A 19368-nucleotide genomic window follows, 5' to 3' on the forward strand; every position below is an offset into this window, starting at 1 on the left:
ATATTCTTAAGGGAGGCAGAGGGAGAGTTTTACGGGAAGCTTCTTGCTACGAAGCTCCCATCCCTCCAAGCTTGCTTCAAAAGCGTAAAACTTTTTGCTTCCCTAAAAAGAGGAAAAGTTGTGGAATACTTCTTCATTTTTATAACTCAAAGAAACTGCACCTGACACGAAGACCTGGTCGTGCTGGCCCAGCCTGCCGTAGCTACGGTCATCATGCTGGCAGCATAAAACTTTGAGGCTAGCATTGGGATACTTGATTCAAAGAAACTGCACCTGACACGAAGACCTGGTCATACTGGCTCAGCCTGCCATACCTACGGTCATCATGCTGGCAGCATAAAACTTTGAGGCCAGGACCCCTGCCCCTCAGGGCCTATGCTACTCATTGGCTTGTGCAAAGGGGTGACGGCCATGGGGAATCGAACCTTGACTGCCCGTCTAGCAGCCAAGGCCCCACCCCATTAAGCCAACCCCCCTTGAGGCAAAGTTTTGGGATACTTGATTCAAAAATAAGAGAAACTTGATTTTTTTAGTGAAAAGATTGTTTCTCAAATAGATTTCATTTTTACTTAAATGTTTCTCTCTCATCTCTTGTCACTTTCCACTAGCTTCTCTTTTACATATTAAAAAATAATAAATTTTTTATAACAAGCTTGCATGTTGGTTCTGTATTTTTATACGTGTTCGTTATTTCTTTTTTTCCTTCAGCCTTCAATTCATATCGTTTTTTATGTCTCTTTTTCATTTTTCATGCGCTTGCATAATCGCTTTTTGCTGCCTACTTCATACTACTTTTTAGTGCTCGCTTCCGTTTCTGCTTCATGCGTCACTTCTAGTATTCATTTCGTTTCTGGGTGTCTATGATTTTACCAACCGAAGGCCAGACAATGTGTGGTCGGTGAGGGGAGATTTTCCCTTAATTACCTACTCATTGGGCCACCTGCCCACCTCCTCCTATAAGAGCAAAACATTGAAGGTTTATTTGGCAATAGTACCTTCTTACATTGTGGTGATATGTATGGGAGGAGATAAATGGCGGTATAAAGTTGCCAAAAACATAATCTTATGAACGGTGTTGAAATGTGTTGAGGCTGCCAACTTCATTCTCAGTACAGTGTTTTAGCAAAACCACAGATCCCAAACAGCAGAAAGCATGAGAGCACTGGGGGAAAACACAACACACCTTTGATTCAGGACTCCCAAACAGCGCCTGAGACAGAATATGCGCTGTACGCCAATCCTGTATATACTTCAACCAAATCTGTACAATTTTCATGTATTTAGCAAAGTTACGATAAATCTGTATTTTCCTTGGAATATTTTTCATCATAAAGAGAAAATTCCCAATTTAATCAAACAATTTGGCATCACAGTTGCTCACTTGGTTATGCACGTGCACACGCATACATGCACATGTGCGTGTACACAGAGAATCAACTGCTACAGTGAATAAAAAATTGCAGATGAACAAAGTAAACAAACAAAATGTTTTACAGAATAGCTTTTATTCATCTTAGACTTTTGTGAATATCAAGGAATTCAATTTATTCTAAGGTCATTAAATATCAATAAGAAAATCAAATAAAATTTGATGCTTGTTTCTCTTCTGCGTGCTGATTTCACAGAACCTCCAAAACTGTGGGTGTTTGCACGTTTGGATACTCCAAGAATAGTCATCTCTTATAGACAGAGAAGCCAAGAAGCCTACATAATAAAGACACAATCATAAGGACAGCCTGAAGATCGTAGCTATTTGAGGCAGTGATTAAAAGGAAATTAGACATTAATCATGATTGATGCAGGCATTCTGAAGCTCATGCTCATTCACACCAGCACACACAATGGCCATATTCCATATTAGACTCACTTGTCAATGGTTGCCTCAGTAGCGGCACAAGCTAGATAGCCATCTTTTTGGACCTAGCACATATTCCTCTAAGAGGAGGTTTCAGTTACAGAATAAGTTCCAATACACGAGTCCAGAGCATACATGTGTGTTTCAAAAGAAGAGATTTTACTGATTAAAAAAGATGAACCAAGGGAATTCCACTGTATAGACTTTCGGAGTACAGAATTAGCTTACGAATCAGCATCATATTGACCAAAAACACTGCAAGAAATTGATTGCACATAGTACTATAACGCATCAAACTCTATTGGCATGCAACGAGAGATAGAGATTAACTGTTCATGCCTAATCAAATAGAAGATAGAAGTAATAAAAGTATGCATAAAAATGAAAAAAAAAAGAGAGTTTCACAACCAGAGTTAAATGAGAGCAAACTGTAGACCAATAGTAGAAAAGTATGGCAAAGTATCCAGGTCAATGAGCAAAGCGCCAAACAAATTTATTAGTTTCTTTTGTAAAGGCTGTTTTAGATCATCACATACAGAATGTTCTGCAATAACATTTAATGCCACCTGGGTAAGCTCTGATCTAGTGATGCACTAATCCACCGATAACAGCGGTCAGTATATATCACTGGTTCATGCAAATTTGAAATGAAAAAAAGAAAGTGAAGATCAGTGTAATTTAGAGATCAAAAAGCTTAACTAACATGAATAAACTCAAGTTCTATCACAAAATGTAATGACAACCAAGATACCTCTGTCTATCAACAAAGTTTACCTCGAAAGTATCAAATTGAACTTGGATTCAAGCTTTAATCCAGCTTATTCAAAAGCAGATTGGTTTTCACTGGCTAGTCCGTGTTTGATGTGCAATGAGACTAAGGAATCTTCTCTGAATTCCAATATAGCATGCATGGACCAGTTTATTGATTTGGATCCTGTCTTCAGCATAAGAATGATAATGCTAAACGCTCTCACCAAGGGCCAGAGTGAAGGTAAGAAATGGTGTCTCATCTGGAAGCAGTGGTTCTTTTGGCTTGGTGAAGGAACAAAAGACTTCTTGGGCATATATTTTGCCTTTTTGGAAGATTCAAAACTCGGGTGTTCTGAGATAAGGAAATAATGTCTTCAGGAACATTTGGGCTAGGCTGGTTCTTCCTGAATCAGAGATAACGTAAATTTATGAAAGTAATGCTCTTTTGCTTCACATATGGGTGTCCTCCTGTGATCCTTGTATTATCTAACAAAATACACTTCTCTTTTAAGAAAAAAATTGAGAAGCATGCAATCACATAGTGCTGACAGGAACAGTGGGAGTTCAAATAATGACATTCTGACATAAAATCTCGTGTGGCCTAGTCAAGGCTCTATAATTTGCTTGAACACTTGCTCTGACAATTGTTTTCTGCCATCATGTTAAGCTCCCACGTGAGCAAACACATTATTTTACACAAATCTTCTTCAATGTAATCCCTTCCGATCAAAATTTATGTACTCAGATATCATTTTTATATTTATGTACTGTGAGTGACTCATTCGAAGTCAAGATTAAGTGTTCTCCCCGAATACGAGAAAATAACAAAGACAGCACACAACAGAACAATACTCTGGCTTCACATGCTACAACAATAAAATACTAATACATCAATTTGCTTGAACGCTTAAAAACTAAAAAATTGAGAAGCATGCAATCACATAGTGTTGACAGGAACAGTGAGAGTTCAAATAATGACATTCTGACATAAAATATCGTGCGATCTAGTCAAGGATCTATAATTTGCTTGAACACTTACTGGTGAAGACACGACCCGACGGTGGGTGGTCAGTCTTGCAAATAAGCGTACACACCAAAATTATTAGTGTTTATTTTTGAATACGTAGTCTTAGGTGAGTTAGCATAGTTAGTGTTTATTTTTGAAAAACAACAAAATTAGTTTTAAAAAATTATTATTTTTTGTTTAGGTTTAATCGCTTCCACATAGTACACTTGGTGAGTACACGTATTCGGAGACCGACCTCCTGTAGTCAGGTCGTGTCTTCATCAATTTTGGTATCAGAGCAGGTTAGGTTTCCCTACCTTAGAGTGATCCTAGGTTGTGTTCGCCATGGTTGGGCGACAGAGAGATCGTGGTCGCGGTGACTACGCTTTCGAGAATGAAGAGATCTTAGGTTTGAAAATAGAGACTTGTGGCGTTAAGTCAAAGATTTGACTAGAAGGCTTAACGACTCCACCCAAGAAAGGGAGCGTTGAACCGAGCGAGGTGCTCACGGTTCACACTGCTCACATGACGCGAGTCAGTTTGACTCCGATAGTGAGTTTGACACTTATACTCGTATGCATTCGAGTAGAACACATGATCCTCCTAGGAGGCTGAGATCAAGTTTGAAATCCCTAAGTTTAAGGGAACTAGCACACCAGAGGAATTCCTCGATTGGTTAGGCGAGGTTAAGGAAGTCATCAAGTTCAAGGAAATCCCAGAGGACAAGGTAGGTCTCGTTGCCCTTAGGTTGAAGGATAGAGATGCCGCTTCGTGGAGGCAGCTCAAGCAGACCCACTTTCATCAGATTCGATCTTCTACTGTTTATTGGGAGCACATGGAACAAAAGCTTTGAACTTAGTTCTTTCCTCTTAACTACCATAGAGAGATGTACCAAAGGTACCAAAACCTCAAGCAAGGTACGAAGTCGATGGACTAGTACACCAAAAAAATTTGTGACCTCGTTACTAGAAACGATATTCCTGAGAGTGAGGAAAAGTTAGTGTCGAAGTCTATAGGTGGTCTGAGCTATCAATTGCAGGATATGCTCAATTTTGTAGAGTGTCGGACCTTGTCTGAGGCTCATAAGAAAGCTACACAGTAGGAGAAGTCTTCCCAGAGGAAGGCTTTAGCTATAGTGAGTCAGCCCATGAAGACCAACAGTCGTGCACCCATTGCACCGGCTAGTAAGTTTGCACCACCCTATAGGCATCCTAATGCGAGTTCTCATCCTAGGAGTGCGAGTTAGGGCACACAAGGATCATCCTAGACTAGGTTGGCTAGTTCAGGCAACCCCATCATGTGCTACACTTGTGGGAAGCTAGGTCATAAGTTGATAGAGTGTAGGGGTAAGGCCTTATTGATGGAAGGCACGTATGAGAAAGAAGAATATGGAGTTGACCCAAGCTTAGAACCTCAATACGACATGGAGGTCGAGGATGTCAAGGAAGAGGAGGTAGAAGACTCATTGCTACCTGATAGAGGTGAGACTCTCATTACTAGGAGCATTTGTCTAGCCCCTAGGCAAGATCCGAGTGATAGGTGGCTTAGGAACCACATTTTCGAGTCAGCATGCACCATAGATGGCAAAGTGTGTAGGTTTATCATCGATTCAGATTGTTGTGAGAATGTCATATCCATAGAAGTCGTGTCCAAGTTGAAGTCGAACACGAGAGCACACCCTAGGCCATACCAGATGTCATGGGTTAAAAAATGTGTGGATGTTCGGGTCGATCGTCAGTGTCTATTTAAGTTTTCCATTGGGAACTCATACTTCAACTAGGTTTGGTGTGATGTGTGAAAATCTCTACAAAAAGAGATTGTGTGTAACACCACAATACAAGAAATACAAAGAGTGCACAAAGGCACAAAGGAGAACACTCACAAGTGCACGAAGGCACGGATACACATGCACAACAGCATGAAACAAAATGAACTTCAATTCATAAGTTCCCAAGAGGGGCTTTACAATATTGCATATGCACTCACAAAAAAGAATATGTTTACAAGGGCCACTAAGGCCTATTTATAATGCAAAAAGAAGCCACAGGTGCAGCTCAATATGACTGTTAGAGCTGCACCCAACGGTCACATTTGTGACTATTGGGGCAGCTCCAACAGCTATATGGAGTTGTCCCTTTCACAACAGTCAAAAAGAAAAAAAGTGTAAAAAGCAAAAGTAAATAAAAAAAGAAAAAGTAAAAATGTTAGCTCATTAGGGTGGCTGACACCTATTGAGTAAAAGGACTGAAATACCCCTGATGGGTATTTCAGTTTACAGTTAAAAGAGATAATATTTTAACACTCCCCCTCAAACTTAGGGTGTCACGACCGAAAGTTTGCCAAGAAGGAAGTTAAATCTTGGAGAACACAGTGCCTTAGTGAAGAAGTCTGTCAGTTGATATTCTGATGTAACATAAGGAAGGTCAATGGTTTTTCTTAAATATTCTTCACGAACATAGTGGCAGTCCATCTCGATATGCTTCGTGCGCTCATGAAATGTGTGATTTTTGGCAATATAGATTGCACTTTTATTATCACAACATAATTTTGTGGGCCCTTGAACTTGAATATTCATATCTTCCAACAAGTTGCGAATCCAAACAATCTCCATGGTAGTAGATGCCATGGCTCTATACTCAGCTTCGGTGGATAAAAGCGATACTTTTTGCTGCTTCTTGCATCTCCAAGAGATTAATGATTCACCTAAAAAAATACAGAAACCAGTGGTGGAGTGACGTTTATTTGTGTCACCTCCCCAATCAGAGTCAGTATAAGCAATTAAACTTAATTCAGACGTAGAAGATAGAAATACTCCCTTGTTTACTGTACCCTTTATGTATCTGATGATGCGAAGGATGGCGCTCATATGGACTGTAGTAGGTGCATGTTGAAATTGACTAGCAACATGTACTGCATGAGAAATATCAGGCCTGGTAATGCTGAGATACGTTAGGGATCCAACCAATTGCCGGTAAGGTGTGGGATCTTTTAAGAGAATCCCATCATCAATCTTCATCTTCGAACCTACTATTTCAGGAGTTTCGCAGACCTTGTCATCTGTGATTCCTGATCTGTCAAGAATCTCACAAGCAAGTTTAGTTTGAGACAAAAAATAGCCTCTCTGAGAATAGGCAACCTCAATTCCCAAAAAATATGTCAGAAATCCTAAGTCTGACATTTCAAATTTTGAAGTCAAAATAGATTTAATGCTCTTGATTCCTTTGATATCATCACCTGTTATTAACATATCATCAACATATAACAATAATATAACAATCCCTGCATCAGATTTCTTAACAAACAATGCAGTGTCAGTATAGCATGAAGTGAAACCATTTTCAGTCATTACATTGTTAAACCTATCGTGCCAAGCCTTGGGTGCTTGTTTCAGTCCATAAAGAGCTTTACGAAGACGAAGAACTTTATTTTTAGGGATTTCCATACCAGGTGGAGCATCCATGTAAACTTCTTCATTAAGATCTCCATTTAAAAAGGCATTTTTGACATCCATTTGGTAAATATTCCATTTTCGAATTGAAGCAATGGTGATAAGACATCTGACAGTAACCATACGAGCTACTGGAGCAAATGTCTCTTCATAGTCAATCCCATATTCTTGACTGTACCCTTTAGCTACAAGACGAGCCTTATACCTTTCAAGAGAACCATCACTCTTAGTCTTGACCTTGAACACCCATCGACATCCTATAGTTTTCTTGCCATTGGGAAGAGATTGAAATTCCCAAGTGTTAGCTTTCTTAAGAGCTTTGAGTTCACTCTCCATGGCTTCTCTCCATTCAGTACATTGTTTGGCTTCTCCAAAAAATTTTGGTTCAAAATAAGAGTGAATGGCACTCAAACAAGCTCGATATTTAGGAGAGAAAGAATCAAAAGATACGAATCTAGAGGGAGTCCTTCTAGTTCTTTCAGTTCTCCTAGGATGAGAATCATGAGTGGAAATAGTCTCACTAGGTTCACTATATAGTTTAATAGCACTCCTAAAGGTGCTTCTATCTTTATGCGAATAAGTGATGGGTTCTCTAGAGACATTTTCTTCTTGAGGGGTAGAAGGGTTAGAGTTATTGTTGATCACAACCATTTCATTTTCACTATTATATGTTGATTCATCATCACTAGAGATATCATCATCCTTAGATAAAAGGTCAAAAAGAAAGGAGTAATCGGCATTTTCTAAATGAGATTCATTTTTTTCAAAACCACTATCATTTTCCAAAAAAGTTACATTCCTTGAAACATATAATTTATCATTCTTAGAGTCATAACATCGAAATCCTTTTTGAGTTTCCGAATAGCCAAGGAAAGCACAAGGAATGGCTTTTGGTAAGAGTTTATCATTTTTATCGGTAAGAACAAAGCACTTACAACCAAAAACTCTCAACCTATTATAATCAGGTTCTTTTTCATATAGAATCTCAAAGGGAGAAATTTTATCTAAATTTTTGAATGGAAGTCGGTTGATAAGATAGACGGAAGCAAGAGCCGCTTCGGCCCAAAAATTTTTAGGAATATTTTGGGAAATGAGAAGGGTTCTAGTGGTTTCAATGATATGCCTATGCTTTCTTTCGGCCAAACCATTTTGTCGTGGGGTCTTAGGGCACGATCTTTGATGGACAATGCCACAATCCTCAAGATATTTCTTAAACTCATTAGAGAGATATTCACCTCCGGAATCGGTCCTAAATATCTTTAAATTACTATTAAATTGATTTTTAATCATCATATGATATGTTTTAAAACATGAAAAAACTTCATGCTTATGTTTGAGAAAATGTATCCAACAATATCGTGAGAAATCATCTACAAAAATCACATAGTAAGCTAAACCACCTTTGGATATGACAGGTGCCGGTCCCCAAACATCTGAGTGAATAATTTCAAAAGGTTTAGTACTAAACATAGTTCTTGGTTCAAAAGGTATACTTCTCATTTTTCCAAGAATACAATCATTACAAGATAAAGTATTTTTACAAAGATCTTTAACAAAATGTAGATAGGATAACTTGGTAATGTTGGGATGACCAAGTCTCTTGTGCCAAACATTTATGTCTTTATGTTGGGCCACATTACAAAAGGTGTTTTTAGGTATTTGAAGAAAGTCCACATAGTACAAGTCTCCTTTCCTAGAGCCTTCCCCAATCAATCTCCCGGACCGGTGATCCTGTATTAAACATTTATTAGATGAGAATTGAATGCTACACCCAAGGTCCGTGAGTTGAGAAACGGAAAGCAAGTTTAAATTTAATTTTGGTATAAGTCTAATTTTTGGAATAAAGAAGTTTTGGGTTTTAAAATTTCCAATTCCCTTAATTTCTAGAGAAGTACCATCCGCGGTCGAAACAAAAGAAGGTGACACATTTTTAGAATACTCGGAAAGAGATGAAATGTTTGGGGTCATATGAAAGGATGCACCTGAATCTAAGAGCCAAGAAGTTTTACCTGGAGGAGAAGAGGTGGATACGGCGGCACCGGAAATAGCTCCCTTTAGAAGAGGTTGAAGAGCCTCCACAATTTGATTGAGAGATAGAGCTTCTTTTGAAGATTCCTCTTTGGATGGTTGAGATGTAGTTGCCATTGCTAGAAGTTTCTTCCATTTTGGGCAAACCGGTTTGATATGACCCGGTTCTTTGCAAAAGTGACACGAGATTTTGCTATAATCTCTTCTTCCTCCTTGATTTTGATTCTTAAAATGAGGAGGTCTATATGTTCTTAAATTGTTACCGGGTCTAGAAACAGCATTAACACCATCACATTCTTCTTGATTTGTGGACATTGCAAGCACACTAGGATTTTGCTTGCTAATGCCCATACGGGTTTCCTCTCCACTTAATTTAGTTAAGACATCTTCAAGAGAATGAGAGGTAAAAGAGGATAGGAGAGAAGATCTTATTTGCTCAAACTCGGGCCTTAGCCCATTCAAAAAATTGAAGAATCGGTCTTCTTCTAATTGCTTATGACGAAGCTCTATGGCTTCTCCACTCCACTTGGGTTCAAGCATGGCAAGCTCATCCCAAATTGAAGAGAGTTCCGCAAAATACTCTCTTATAGACATATCACCTTGAACAAGAGTTAAGGCTCTTTTTTGAAGATAATACTTATGGGACAAGTCCCTAGAAGTATACATCTTCTCAAGATACTCCCACGCTTGAGAAGCCTTTTTAAACTTTATAATGTTGGCATTAATCCTTGTCTCAACGGAAGAGAAAATCCAAGACAAGATCTTAAAATTCTTCATTTCTCATTGCTCATGTTTCCTACTATATTCCTCAAGAGCATTAGTTCTTTCATCTCCCTCAAGGATTTTGATTTCTCCTTCTTTAACCAAAGTAATTTTAGGCTCGGGTTCCGGAATCAAGCCTTGAATGTAACCCCAAAGCCCTTTCCCTTTGATGTGAGCTTCCATATTTCCGGCCCACACATGATAATTTGAGCCATTTAGCTTGAAACCAAGAGAAAAATGGGAGTCTTTCTCACCCATTAGAGAGGAAAGAAGAAAGAAAAGAATACGTACCACAATAAGATTTTAAATCTTTCTTGTTGTAGAAATCTTCTAAAATATTGAATGAAGAAGAGCCTCCACTCCAATCACCAAAAAGTTGAAGGCACGTTTTTCGAGGCACTTGATATTGAGAAGAATCACACCAATTTCTTTCTCCAAACAACCTTGCTCTGATACCATGTGAAAATCTCTACAAAAAGAGATTGTGTGTAACACCACAATACAAGAAATACAAAGAGTGCACAAAGGCACAAAGGAGAACACTCACAAGTGCACGAAGGCACGGATACACATGCACAACAGCATGAAACAAAATGAACTTCAATTCATAAGTTCCCAAGAGGGGCTTTACAATATTGCATATGCACTCACAAAAAAGAATATGTTTACAAGGGCCACTAAGGCCTATTTATAATGCAAAAAGAAGCCACAGGTGCAGCTCAATATGACTGTTGGAGCTGCACCCAACGGTCACATTTGTGACTATTGGGGCAGCTCCAACAGCTATATGGAGTTGTCCCTTTCACAACAGTCAAAAAGAAAAAAAGTGTAAAAAGCAAAAGTAAATAAAAAAAGAAAAAGTAAAAATGTTAGCTCATTAGGGTGGCTGACACCTATTGAGTAAAAGGACTGAAATACCCCTGATGGGTATTTCAGTTTACAGTTAAAAGAGACATAATATTTTAACAGTTCTTTTCATGGATGCGAGTCAATTGATTCTAGGCAGACCTTAGCAGTTTGATAGGTCTGTGATGCATAACAATAAGTCAAATACCTACTCATTCACATATGAGAGAAAGAAAATCAATTTACTAGCTCCTAGGGATTTGCCACCACTATTATCATCATCTTCATCATCCAATGCATCTCCGTCTTCATCTACCACCCCCAAACTCAACCCTACTCCATCCAAGTCTGGAGCCCCTAAAGCTAAGTTGTACAATGCATTCATAGCTAGACATTAGTTGAAGGAGGTCTTAGGATAGTCCAATGTTTGTTATTTCCTATTATCGGTGGATGAAATGAAATGGGGATCTTCGAAACACGAGCTTTGATTAACAAGAGCAAGTGTCAAGAATGACACTAAAGCATAACCCTTAAAAAGGGTATAACTGGAAACAAAATAAAAATAAAAATGTATTCTTTATTGATATGAAAAACCAATTGCTTAAGAAGCATTGGAGGAAAATACAAGAGGGGCTGCACCCCTTTATATACACAGCTGAAAGAGGACTCAATAGAGCTGTTGGGCACAGTCCAACAGCTCTATTTAGAGCTGTTGGAATGTGTCAGTCCAACAGCTCTATTGCTAGTCAAGTCTGGACAGGACTTGACTAGCAACAGTCATTCTAGTTCAAACTGAACTAGATGACATAAAGACAAAAAATAAAAATAAAGGAAAAAAAATACAGAAAAGAAAGAAATTAAAAATGTATTTATATATATATATATATATAATAATATAATATTATTATATATACATATATGTACAGTTTTACATTTTAACACTCCCCCTCAAACTTACGGTACAATGAGCGAAAGTTTGTCTAAGAGAAAGTGAAATCGGGGAGCAGCGAGAGGCTTTGTAAAGAGGTCTGCTAACTGATATTCTGAAGTGACATATGGCAGATCAATTATCCCGTGTAGAACGTAGTGACAATCCATTTCGATGTGTTTGGTGCGTTCGTGGAATGTTCTGTTACTGGCAATGTAGATCGCACTTTTGTTGTCACAACACATTTGTGAAGCCTTTGTTGCTTCAACTCCCATGTCAGCAAGCAGTCGTCAGAGCCAAACTATTTCCATGGTCGTGGTTGTCATGGCTCTGTATTCAGCTTCGGTGGATGAGAGAGATACCTTCTGCTGCTTTTTACACCTCCACGAGATTAATGATTCCCCTAAAAAGACACAAAAGCCAGTGGTTGAGTGTCTGTTATTGGGATCACCTCCCCAATCAGCATCAGTATATGCAATTAAATCAAGAGAAGAGGAGGAAGATAAGAAAAGTCCTCGTGAAAGAGAGGACTTGATGTATCTGATAATACGCATGACTGCTCCCATATGAACAGAAGTAGGAGCATGTTGAAATTGACTTGCTGTATGAACAGCATGTGCTATATCTGGTCTGGTAATGGATAGATAGGAAAGTGCCCCGACAAGCTGTCTGTAAGGAGTAGGGTCTGCAAGAAGTTCTCCATCATCAATCTTCATTTTAACATTAACAACTTCTGGAGTGTCAACTTTCTTATCATCAGTAATACCAGACCTGAAAACAATATCAAAAGCAAATTTAGTCTGAGATAATAAATATCCTCTAGGAGAATAAGCAACTTCAATGCCTAAAAAATATCTCAACAAGCCCAAATCAGTCATTTCAAAATGAGATTTAAGAAGTGTTTTGATTGTTTCAACTCCCTGTTTATCGCTTCCGGTGATGATCATATCATCCACATAGAGAAGAAGCACAATGATCCCTGCATCAGAATTCTTAATAAACAAAGCAGTGTCAGTTAAACAGAATTGAAAACCAATATTAATCATAACACGACTAAACCTATCATACCAAGCTTTTGGTGCTTGTTTAAGTCCATAAAGAGCTTTTTCTAAGCGAAGGACTTTACCCTTAGGAATACTTAGACCAGGAGGGGGTTCCATATATACTTCTTCAACTAGCTTTTCATTTAAAAAAGCATTTTTGACATCCATTTGAAAAATAGACCATTTTTTTATAGAAGCTAAGGCAATTAAGGTTCGGACAGTAGTCATACGAGCCACCGGAGCAAAGGTTTCTTCATAATCAATCCCATATTCTTGGGCATAACCTTTGGCTACTAAACGGGCTTTATATCTTTCAAGAGTACCATCACTCTTGGTTTTAATTTTATAAACCCATCGACATCCTATAGTTTTCTTCCCTGGAGGAAGATCTTGAATATTCCATGTAGAAGCCTTTTCAAGTGCATCTAATTCAACTTTCATGGCTTCTATCCATTTGATATCATTTTTTGCTTGAAAATATGTGGATGGTTCTTCATATGAGTGAATTAATGCAATAACTGCCCTATATGTGGGTGAGAAAGACTCGTATGATACAAACTTTTCTGGAGGCCTCGAGATTCGGGATGATTGTCTAGTTGGAATGTTAGAATATTTCTCAAGTGCACATGGAGTATTAGACTCTTGTCGCCTGGAATATTGAATACTAGTATCTCTATGAACTTCTTCATTTTCAACATTAAGATCAATAATTCTTGGATCATCATCAAAGTTACAATCAAGGTCATATTCGTCAGATGTTGATGTTAGATCTAGCAAAAAGGAGTACTCAGTGACGTCTTTTAATTTTCTAAAATCAAAGAAGCTCTCCTTTTCAAGAAAGGAAACATTTCTAGACACATATAGTTTATTATTTTTGAAGTCAAAACATCTATAACCTTTCTGGTTTTCAGCATATCCTAAAAAGGCACAGGGAATCGCACGAGGGGAAAGTTTATCATTTTTGTCAGTAAATATGAAACATTTGCACCCAAATATTCTTAATCTAGAGTAGTCTGGAGAAATGTTCATAAGTTTTTCAATGGGAGTGATATTTTGTAACGAAGAAGATGGCATCCTATTAATGAGATAGGTGGCAGTTAAGGCAGCTTCTGCCCAAAAGTCTTTAGGGACTTGATTTGTTATTAATAAAGTTCTAGTGGTTTCTATAATATGGCGATGTTTTCGTTCTGCCAGTCCATTTTGTTGAGGTGTATAAGGACAAGATCTTTGATGTGTGATGCCATGCAATTTAAGATAATTTTGAAAATCTGTGGATAAAAACTCTCCCCCTGAATCTGTGCGAAAAATAGTAATATCATTTTGAAATTTGTTTTTAACCATATTATGAAAAGTTTGAAAGTATGAAAATACTTCAGACTTATGTTTGAGAAAGTACATCCACGTATGTCGGGAGAAATCATCGACAAAAATAACATAGTAAACAAATCCTCCTTTAGAAATTACTGGTGCAGGACCCCAAACATCCGAGTGTATTAATTCAAGTGGTCTTGAAGAGAAAAAGGTTCTGTTCTGAAATGGTAATCTTTTCATTTTGCCGAGAATACAATCTTTACAATCAAATGATTCAGAGTTACAAAATTTCCCTAGATTTGGAAAATGTTGGATTTTTGGCTATATGTGGGTGACCAAGTCTCTTATGCCACAGTTCCAACTCTATTTTTTGAATATTATAACAAAAAGCTTTCTTCGGCATTTCCAAAAAATCCATGTAATAGAGTCCTCCTTCTCTATGGCCTTCCCCAATCAGCTTGCCTGACTGGCGATCCTGTACCCAACAACCATGAGAAGAAAAAGAAATATTACACCCATAATCAGAAATTTGAGATACAGATAAAAGATTTAAATTTAATTTGGGAACATGTCTAATTTCTGGAATAAAAAATTTTTTTGTTTTATAAATTTTTTCAAAATCTCCTATTCCTTCTATTTCAAGAGAAGTCCCATCAGCAGTAAAGACCTTTGACACACTTGTTTTATTTTTAACACATTTGGATAGACTTTGATTATTTGGGGTCATATGAAAAGATGCACAAGAGTCAAGAAGCCAAGAAATTTTACCTAAATCAGAAAAAGATGAGGCTGCTGCGCCGGTTGAAGCTTCAGATGAGGAAGAGGCACCTTTGATGAGGGGCTGAAGGATCTCCATTAGTTGGGCCAGGGAAACTGGTGCATCCTGATCTTTAGGCTCCGATCCAGCAATTGCAGCTCTTTTTTCTCTCAGCTCCTTAAGTTTGGGACATTGTGGCCTGTAGTGTCCCGGTTCATGACAGTGATGACAAATAACTTTCTTCTTATCATAGTCACCATTTTGTCGGTTAAAGTGAGGAGGCCTATATGATCGAACATGATTCCCTGGTCTAGACACGGCTAAAACGGAATCATCTTCAATTTTTAAAGAACCTTTCCGGAGACGATTTTCTTCCATTGTTAACTCTTCAATAGTTTCAACAATAGAAGGAATTTTTCCCCGGTGAAGTAGGGCCGATTTAGTGGTTTCAAATTCCGGCCTTAATCCAGTGATAAACTGGTAAAAATGTTCAACATCGAGTTGTTTCTGACGAAGCTCGATGTCTTCGGCACAATGCCACTTTGGTTCTAAAAGGGAAAGTTCTTCCCAAAGTTCGGACAACCCATTGTAATATTCACGAATAGTTTTGTCTCCTTGTGTCATCATTCGAACTTTTTCTTGGAGGTTGCACACGTGTGCAATATCTTTAAAGGAATACATATTCTTAAGGTATTCCCATGCCTTATCGGCATGATCAAATTTGGCAAGACTTGAGCATTTTTTAATGTCAACGCTATTGATAAGCCATGACATTATCTTCGCATGAGATATTCTCCATTCTTTCCATTTCTTCTCGTATGAGGCAATAGCCTTGATTTTCTCTTCTTCCGATAGAGGGACGTCTTTATCTCCCTCCTTTTTAGTAAGAGATAGCTTAGGTTCCGAATCGGAACCATCCACAATCCCCCATAAGCCTTTTCCCCATATATGGTGCTTCATGATTGAAGCCCATGTTACATAGTTCGTATCGCTTAGTTTCATAGGCATGATGGTGACTTTATCATTGTCATCCATCGATTACAAGGAGAGAAAGAATAGAGATAGAAGAGAAACAAGAAGGAAAATGAGAAAGAAAGAAAAAAAAAACAATACAACAAGATGTGAAATCTTCTCCAATGAAGTGATAAAACACTTCTCTTCAAGTGGCGAACACTTTTGCAAACGGGCATGGAAACCGAGGCAGCTTTTCCTCAAGATTTAGTACTTCCGCGGCTTTGATACCATGAAATGAAATGGGGATCTTCGAAACACGAGCTTTGATTAACAAGAGCAAGTGTCAAGAATGACACTAAAGCATAACCCTTAAAAAGGGTATAACTGGAAACAAAATAAAAATAAAAATGTATTCTTTATTGATATGAAAAACCAATTGCTTAAGAAGCATTGGAGGAAAATACAAGAGGGGCTGCACCCCTTTATATACACAGCTGAAAGAGGACTCAATAGAGCTGTTGGGCACAGTCCAACAGCTCTATTAAGAGTTGTTGGACTGTGTCAGTCCAACAGCTCTATTGCTAGTCAAGTCTGGACAGGACTTGACTAGCAACAGTCATTCTAGTTCAAACTGAACTAGATGACATAAAGACAAAAAATAAAAATAAAGGAAAAAAATACAGAAAAGAAAGAAATTAAAAATGTATTTATATATATATATAATAATATAATATTATTATATATACATATATGTACAGTTTTACATTTTAACAGTGGATTCACCCTTGAGTGAGTCTAAATCCCCACCTATAGATCCTAGAGTCTCACCATTATTGGAAGAATTCAAAGACCTCTTCCATAAAGAGATTTCACCTGGTTTACCACCTCTTAGAGATATCCAACACCACATAGATTTATATCCATAGGCAAGTAGAAGAGCTATTAGAGAAGGGATATGTTAGGGAGAGTAATAGTCTGTGTCATTCCTGCATTGTTAGTACCAAAGAAAAATGACATGGAGGATGTGCATTGATAGTCGTGTCATCAATAAGATCACTATCAAATATAGGTTTCCCATCCCTAAGGTGGATGGCCTGTTAAATCAGTTGACGAAGTCAAAAAGAATTTCTGAGCAAGATTTGAGGAGTGGTTATCATCATATTAGAGTTAAGCCGGGAGATGAGTGAAAAACTGCGCTCAAGACTCATGATGGTCTATACAAGTGGCTTGTGATGCCCTTTGGGTTATCCAATGCCCCTTCCACTTTCATGAGAATCATGAACCAAAACTTTAGGCCATACATATAAAAAAAATTTGTAGTCTATTTCGATGACATACTCATCTATAGCAAGAGTGAGCATGAACATCTACATCACTTGCTCTGACAATTATTTTCTGCCATCATGTTAAGCTCCCGCGTGAGCAAACACATTATCTTACACAAATCTTCTTCAATGTAATCACAGCCGATCAAAATTCATGTACCCAGATATCATTTTTATACTTATGCATTATGTGAGTGACTCATTCGAATCCCATATTAAGTGTTCTCCCTGAATACGAGAAAAAAACAAAGACAGCACACAACAGAACAATACTCTGGCTTCACATGCTACAACAATAAAATATACTTAAAAACTAATACATCAATTTAAATTCAGATAATTTTCATTTCTTCATGAAGAAAATCATTTGATTCATCAATTTGTTTGAATAGTTTCACTAGAAAATAAATTGGGGAATTCTTTTTTGAATAACTGAAATTTCAAAACCAACAATACAGCATTATTTATAGCCAATTTGAAAGTCCAGGATAGAAGGTTATGCCCAAGCATCAATAAATCAAACAAAAAGTCCCATGAATATCTAAATACTTTGCAATGGAAGAAAAAAATTAGCACCACTCAAATAACCACAAATTGAAAGGAGCACAAAGTTCCATGTCATAACTGGCCTACCACCTACTATTATGTTAACAAGACTCTTTAAAGACCATTCTTTTTTGAAATTTTATCCTACTAAAATATTTTCCTTATAGAAATGAAACATGTATCAGTAGAAAAATAACTACAAGAGAATTAATTGCCATTAGCATGTACAACATGGTCTGCTGCTAAAGCTATCTATTGTTACCTTAAGCTGCTGGCTGGATATAGCAAGAACTGGGTCATAGGATTGCCATCCATCCTCAGGAAATGCATCATTGAGGTGTCAACATAATGAGCTAACATTGATGCAAGTAGACAATAAAAATTAGTGACTACCAGAACAATAATCAGAGACATAAGCAATCAGATACTGCACATAATTTTGTCACATGACTTTTATCTTTGCTTCTGTTCATAAAGCTTTACTATATTCCAAAAGTATAACTATAAACCACAAAAGACTGAAGGGAATTTTTTTTTCATAGATGAACTTTAAAAACAACCATTGACAAATGGAAACACAAAATGACACGTAAAAATTGCACTTCTGAATTTTACTTACACTAAGCTATAAGCAATTGAGATGTGTATAATATCAAACTGATGTATGACATCCAACGTGCTTTTTCTAATATTGTACACAAGTGTGGGACTAACTATATCTTTTGTTGGTAAGAGAATATATTAAGAAAGAAGATGCAAAGTTAGAGACTTACCATGACATGCCAAAAGGAAATGTAAACGAAAATGTTTGCTCAACTGTCAGATTCTGCAGCCACCATATCACTGCTGAGTGAAAATTCAATTGTGAGAATTCTGACGAGTAACTGAACATGTAAATTTTATGTTTAAAACAAGGAATCACAGTTACAGTTTTGGCAAGCAAAGCAATGAATAAGAGAACACAGCAATCTTAAAATATTACACAAAGCAAATGACATGACCAAGTTAAGAACTTTAGAACTGGCATATGGTTCAGTAGTCCAATAAAGGCAAGAAAATTCACTTTAAAATATTGGGAGGAAGCAGCACCATGTGGACATGCACGACTGCATACATGCACAAGCAAACAAGCATTGCACACACTTGCTGTTTAACAGCAATTATAAATAAAAGTGAGAAAAGCAACAAACAATATACATACATTCTGAAACGGAGTCTCTCGAATGATCAAATATGTGCTGCAGCATCACAACCCTCATATGACATTATGTAAAAATCAAGGATTAGACACTTGGGGTGCCTACTCTTTGACATTTTCTTCATCATCAAAGTGACTCAGAGTCAAGTACCCGGTACCCCGCTACACAATAGGAAGCCAGGCATACAACTCAAGCTCAACCAGCCTGCATCAATCATAGCAAGGTCATAAAAGGAAGAATATTTTCCCAATTAACAGTTTCAGCAGATGCTGTATTTCTCAATAACTGAGTTCTGATGCCTGGGTTCTCAAAGCATTCTTGTGAAGCACAAGTCCTTCAAATGCCAATAAAAAACAGAGACCAAGATTAAACAAAGCATTTTTTACTGCCATACAGACTTAACTTCAATGCTGTTGAGCACTTCACATGCTTCCTTAACAAATCCCTTCTTCTTCAGTCCAACAATCAACGTATAGTAGGTAGAAAACCGGCTCACAATTCCTTTTCCTCTCATCTGCTCATATATGTCATATGCTTTTCTTGGCTCTTTTATTCTGCAGTACTTCTTGATGAGAATATGGAATGGCACATGGTCTGTAGTTACACCAGA

General features: G+C 37.6%; 1 long non-coding RNA gene across 1 annotated transcript; it reads right to left on the bottom strand.

Annotated features, from left to right (window-relative positions):
• Positions 1–1494: 1494 nt before the first annotated feature.
• On the bottom strand, positions 1495–18962 carry LOC149833382 (uncharacterized). Its single transcript, XR_016433164.1, has 4 exons — positions 18761–18962; positions 18333–18402; positions 17822–17912; positions 1495–1704 (listed from the first exon to the last, which is right to left on the bottom strand). It is a non-coding gene; the product is annotated as an uncharacterized LOC149833382 (long non-coding RNA).
• Positions 18963–19368: the final 406 nt, after the last annotated feature.

Source organism: Nuphar pumila, chromosome 7 (assembly GCF_984573655.1).
Source record: "Nuphar pumila chromosome 7, dmNupPumi1.hap1.1, whole genome shotgun sequence".
Classification (NCBI taxonomy): Eukaryota; Viridiplantae; Streptophyta; class Magnoliopsida; order Nymphaeales; family Nymphaeaceae; genus Nuphar; species Nuphar pumila.